The sequence below is a fragment of the Echinops telfairi genome, unplaced genomic scaffold, assembly GCF_000313985.2.
Source record: "Echinops telfairi isolate 266 unplaced genomic scaffold, ASM31398v2 ScPeMD7_443;HRSCAF=831, whole genome shotgun sequence".
Lineage (NCBI taxonomy): Eukaryota > Metazoa > Chordata > Mammalia > Afrosoricida > Tenrecidae > Echinops > Echinops telfairi.
Window position 1 is genome coordinate 66,318,720 of NW_022104341.1, and position 6,327 is coordinate 66,325,046.

The following is a 6,327-nucleotide window of genomic DNA, read 5'->3' on the forward strand; positions in this document are numbered from 1 at the left end:
GGTGGGCAGATCTCGCTGGGGCCTCCAAATGTTACGGAGTCGTGCCCAACAAGAACCACTGACCACAAACCTGTAAAAGCTAAGAGTAAGTTTATTAGAGAAAAGACAAAGGTTAGAGAAGAGCAAATTTAACAGGTAAAAGTTGAAAGACAGAAACAGACAAGTTCGAACTCGGACTACAGCCTGACCACACAGGATCAAGACTGCAGCGCCAGGCAAAACTTTCTCCTTCTCTTTATACACTTCAAACCAGCAAAGCGAGGGCGGTAGAGCATGGGGTGGTGAAGGACGTTTGCACAAGATACCAAGATGCGGGCAGTCTGCAAGGTCACAGTTGTTTACTTTTACAACTTATTTCTCGTCTGCTAGAGATAACATAGTTTTACTTTTACGACTTATTTTTCTAAAAACATTCTCTTTTTAGAGCCGGGTCCGGCCTATAATCTTTTTTGGCCACAGATGTTCCTCTGGTGACAGTTTAACCACTTATGTGCACAATTATCTTGCCCAGTCATTCTGACCTGCAAAACTCAGTGGAAAGAGAACTACAATGGCTGTAAGGGGAAATGGAGTTAGATAGGGATAAAAGAAATTTAAGTCTAACAACATATACTGTAACAGTTACTTCCTTAATGCGTCCCTGGATGCACCTAATATCTGGGCATCGTTGCTGCTGCCGCCAACGTACTTGTGAAGTTCAGCCAAGAAATCACGCAAACTCTGAAGCTCTTTGAACGGTGAACTCTTTTCCTTCCACACATCTGCAGGTCCTGTGCAAACTCCAGGATCACCAAGAACGTTCCCCCACCCTGGTCATTTCTTTGATTTTAAAATGCCCCCCAAAATGTGACCTCCAGTATACAAAACGCCCTCACTCTTTGCTCCCGACAGATCACAGATTGTATCTGATGAGCCTCCTGAGTAGATAGACTAGGACAGGCTAAAGGGGGCTGGTGTGCCAAGCTGCTTGTCAGCTTGCCAGTTTCAGTATCCTTGGCACATCACTGTACCTTCTCGAAAACAGAGTGTTTTCTGGGCGTCCACCAACCAACATCAGGCCAAAGTAGGACTGCCATGGTCGATGGGAGCCCCCAGGCTTGGGGCCATCTGGGAAATCAAAAGGATAACTCCTAATTTTATCTGTGTATTTGTAGTCACTGTTATTAGCAAATCACACTTTCCCTACTTCTTTCATCCAGCTCAGAAACAAGACTGTTTTCCATCTCTGACTGCCTACTTTCCAAGATGTTCAGCTGTCTTGTCCTTAAGGGAATCCTGGTCATAAATCTGATCAACAGCGTCGCCTACATCCAGAACACACTGCATAGGGCATGAAGAGGCCCCCATGGTTCACAGCTGGCGTATCGGGATCAATTAATTTTAAAAGTGACTAGGCAGGCCAACAGGTCAGTAGGTCTCTGGGAGCTTGAACAGCGTGCGCAGAATGCAAAACCTCCCAGTGGCTTCCTGTTCGATACATTGATTTGGATGCTGCTCTCTAGTTTCTGGTCCCCTGATGAAGATAAATTTGTGGGTATGGACCAAAAGGTGTCCAGAGGTGTCAATTTAAAGAGATTTCCATGTAGTGTGTTAAAGATAAGTCCCCTGGTGGGAAATGTAGAATCTTAAGCAAAGCCGAGCAGCTCCTAAGGATAGCCCATAGACACTACTCTCTCCACAGTCAGCTCAAGTCCCAGGGACCTGTAACCGGGGCAGTGGGACAGCACAGGTGTGTCATCCATATCAATCCCCAAACACTATGTTTTCCAGGACTCAGCTGCGAATCACAAGTGCCCGATGATAGGCTTCTCGCCTATACTTTTTCAGGGCACGCCTATCCAATTTAACAGGCATATCTGCTTCATTCTGTATCTGGTCATTCCAGGGAGTCGTCATTTTATCTTAAATGTACATCGAATTCGCTGTCCCCATGCGCCTGCTTTTTTATTACAGCCTGGAACCCCTCAAGATGTTCTCCGCTGTCATGTAGAGACCCTCAGTGAGAATCAACTCAACAGCACACAACAACCAGTCCCTGCACTGAGACCCTCCTAGACCAGCAGTTCTCAACCTGTGGGTCACGACCCCTTTGGGGGGGTGTCGAACGACCCTTTCACAGGGGTCGCCTAAGCCTATAACAAGTATATCCAATGGTCTTAGGAACTGAGACACGGCTCCTCTAGCCTTCTCCAGGAGGATCAGGCTACAGGCAGACACTCCCACATATGAGTACCCGGCATGAAGGCTGTTAACCCATGCTACACCATGCTTCTAGACAAAATTTCATTTATTTGTCATTAGAAATAAATATTTCACAATATATAATTAAATATTATCTGTGACTAATCACTATGCTTTCATTATGTTCAATTTGTAACAATGAAAATACATCCTGCATATCAGATATTTACATTACGATTCATAACAGTAGCAAAATGACAGTTAGGAAGTAGCAACGAAAGTAATTTTATGGTTGGGGGTCACCACAGCATGAGGAACTGTATTAAAGGGTCGCAGCATTAGGAAGGTTGAGAACCACTGGTCTAAGGGCAAACTTCTGAAAACAGAAAGAAGAGCAAATGAGAACTGGCAAATCACACATATAGATAGTGCGATTACATTGTGGGGATTACATTCAATGGCATGAAACAAAGTATGTATGAATTGTTGAATAGAAAACTGATTTTCTCTAGAAACCTTCACACAAATCACAATAAAAGGTGGAATACAGATGTCTTAATTGATTACTGTATGCTAATAAAAAACGGACAAAAACCTCTGTTCTGTGGAGTTTATGTAGTCTGGAGGGAGAGAAGCAATAAGCAAACAATGGAAAACAGCGTGCTAAAAGGTGCAAGAGCTAGGCTTTTTTTCTGACCAGTCAATTAAAATTGGGCCTCCTCTCTGTTTTGGCTTTACTAAACAAACAATGGAAAACATAGTGTGCTAAAAAGGTGTAAGAGCTATACAGAAAAGTAAAGCCGAAGCAGAGAGGAGGCCCAATTTTAATTGGCTGGTCAGAAAAAAAGCCTTACTGAGAAAACAATTTATGAGAAAATACCTGAAAAAAATTAGCCCTAAGCCTAAACTTTATTGAGCAAAATAAGTGAGCTTTTATAAATTAAGAAATGGGGAAGTGTTTCATAATTAATTAGATCAGCAAAACCAATGGAGAACTCTGGCAAGCTTAGTTGGACAGGGAGACAAACAGGCTGATGGGGTTTACATTATGATCAAGATGACATTCCAAATCAGTGAGAAGATGAGAGATTAATTAGAAATTTCAATAGTCATCTAGAAAAATTAGATTTCTCTGTGTTTCTCAAGGTAAAATGTCTATAGCTCAAGACATTGAAGTAAAATTTAAATGATTAAAGAATTCAATGAATGTGTGAGGAAATTATTTTATATTATTGCAGTAGGAATGTTTTGTATAAGCATAACATGTTCTTGAATCTTAAAAATAGTGACAATGTTACCACATTTCTACATGGGGAAAATAATATAGCTATTGAAATACAGGCAGAAAATACTAGCAATGCATAATAAAGATAAACATTGACCTCCCCTGGTATATAAAGTATATGCAAATCAATAAGAAAAGAATCAACTAGCTAGTGGGAAAAAATGGGCAAGGCTGCTATTTCTGAGAAAAGGAATATAAATGGCTCTATCAGAAACAGGTAATCCTGCACAGAGGTAGAGAAATCTGATAATATTTATCAGTATTTAAACAAGAATACACTTTGGCTTCATGGTTCCACTTCTATGAATGACAGGGAGACTTATTCTATAGACATATAGATCTTCACACAAGGATTTAAAAATTCAATTCCTAGTGCCTTCCTTGAAGCATTGGTCATATAAAAGGGTAAGTCCAAAGAACTGCTATTGGAGTTCCACTTCATACATGCAGCATGTTATCCCAAAGCTCTTGTGTTTAACCATGGGTCTGCAACGAGTGGGAGGGTACAGACAAGTTCTCTCAGTAATACTTGTCTTAGTCTCATTGGATGCTTTCAAAGAAAGGGAGAGAGTAGTTTTGAAATCAGAGTTAACATAAAGTTCTAAACAGAAAACTTTGAGAACATCTTCCCAAATCATTAAAGTTTTGCAGCAAGTTTACATTTCTTGGATGGGTCAAGTCTTTTAAGGAAGGTATGGAAGACATCACAGACGAGCCAAGAGAGGAGAGACCATCATCCTGGACAAATGGAGAAACTGTTACTGAGGTTCAGAAACTGGTGGATGGCTACTGAAGTTGAGATCTCACAGGGGCCAGCATTTTCAAGGTGATGCTAGCCTAGTGGCCGCAGCAAGTTTGATGGGATCTGTTAGCCCAAAGTGCTGATCTTTCCACCACTCTTTCAAGAAATATTGAAGCTAATGAAGACAATTTGATTGAATGAATCTTAACCAGGGATGAGTCTTGAATTTGCCAATATGATCCAGAGAGCAAGGTCAAATCAAAACGACTTCTAAGGGGATCTGCAGAGCCAGTTAAATTCACGGCAAAGAGATCAACTCAGAAGATTAGGGGGTACCACAGGCTAATCTTAATAGATTTTCTTAAGGGACACTGGATGGAAGATCCTTAAATAAAATTGAACAGGAAGGGAGGATATTATTTAAATTACAAATCAAATTATGCTTTTGTTTGAGTAAAGAAACCCAATGGCTTCTGATCAAACTTATAATAAAAACAAAAACCTTTATTCTGGTTTACAAACTCTTTGTCATGAGACCTCTGTGCTCCTTCTGTCAAACATTATCTGCCACCTTCTCTCCTCACTCACCCTGCTTTGGATTCTCCCCATCTTAGTTTAGGGACTTTGAACTACCTAGTCTTTCTGCATGGAATTCTTCCCCACCCTCTACGCCACTCCCTTACCATACTAACATGTCTGGATTCTTCTTAACATTTCGATGTCAGCTTCTATGTTCTTTACTCATCAAACCTAAAGAAACCACCAATTATTTTCTCTCCACACGATGCTATTTCTCTGAAGAGTACTTAACATAAGCTGATGTTTTACATATTTTGTTAAAATCATTTTATTAGGGGCACATGCAACTCTTATCACAATCCATACATACATCAATTGTGTAAACCACATTTGTACATTCACTGCCGTCATCATTCTCAAAACATTTGCTCTCCACATAATATTTGTTGGCTTATTATCAGCTATCTTTAACCTGCACATAGGTTTCTTAACAGCTGGGGTCTCACTCATTAAATTAAAGGACAATTATTAAAATTAATAACTTCATCTGTAATGAAAAGTAATCTACCAATTACTTACAAATAAATTAAATTAAGAATATGTTTTAAAGCTATAAAAAGAATTGTGAGTCTGTCTCTATTTTCTTAATTATGGAGTTAGGGAAAGGTTTACAAAACAAACGTGTTTTCCATGCAACAATTATACACAACTTTGTTTCATGTCATTAGTTACACTCCATTCATCCCACTGCCTCTCTGTGTTTCCATTTCCATACATGCTTCTTTCCGACCCCTTCTGTGGACTTTGTCTTGGGCCAATGTTGCTCTTTTGATTTCAAATCTTGATGGTTTTAAGAGGTGGTTACTTCCTAATGTTATTTTTCACTCTATAGGCCTCTCTGTTGTTGAACCAGGAGGGTAAGGTCAGCTCCAAGACCAGAAATGACTAGGGGGAAAGTGTCAGGGTTTCCACCAGTCTCTCTCCAACAGTAAACTTGCTGTTTTGCATGATCCACATTGTTCCCCCACGCTATTCAGTAATTTCTAACGTAGTCCCTGACCACCTCTCTGGCCCTTGAATAAGCCAAGATTCTTTCCATTTTAGCCTTTGTACTACGTAATCTTTCTACATAAACTCTCTCCCACCCTCCACTCTACCCCCTTAAAATATTAACACGGCTAGATGCTTTTTAGTATTCAGATAGCACACTGCTCTCCCACTCTGTTCAGTACTTTCTAATGTAATTCATTCCTGGTCACCAGACAACAACTATTTCTGGTTTCAGGGTCATGAAATCTGAGGATCTAGTTTAAAAAAATAAAATAAAATAATGCTTGAAGCTTAGACACTTTTTTTTTCAAGTTTTAAAACACTTTTCAAATACCCGCTTTGAGGTTTTTCAGACCGCTGGATTCGATCATTCTCCACTTATGGAGCCTGTGTCTTTTCTGTATCTCTGTTTTCTCTACTGCAAAACCAGGCTAACAAAAGCATCTCTTGCATCATTTTGTCAGGATGAGATCGCTTACCTAAGGAGGTGAGCGTGCTGCCTGAAATATATGAGGGGGCGCCAAGAAGTTCACGGGCGGGGGTGGGGGGG

At 40.4% G+C, this 6,327-nt stretch overlaps 1 long non-coding RNA gene and 1 pseudogene across 1 annotated transcript in view; both read right to left on the reverse strand.

Moving 5' to 3' along the window:
* The window catches only part of LOC123521908, a 10,443-nt gene extending 9,819 nt beyond the window's left edge, over positions 1-624 (reverse strand). The window contains exon 1 of the long non-coding RNA XR_006680260.1: positions 71-624. This is a non-coding gene — a long non-coding RNA (uncharacterized LOC123521908). The remainder of the gene's footprint in view (positions 1-70) is intronic.
* Positions 622-1,896, reverse strand: LOC101644643 (annotated as a pseudogene).
* Positions 1,897-6,327: the final 4,431 nt, after the last annotated feature.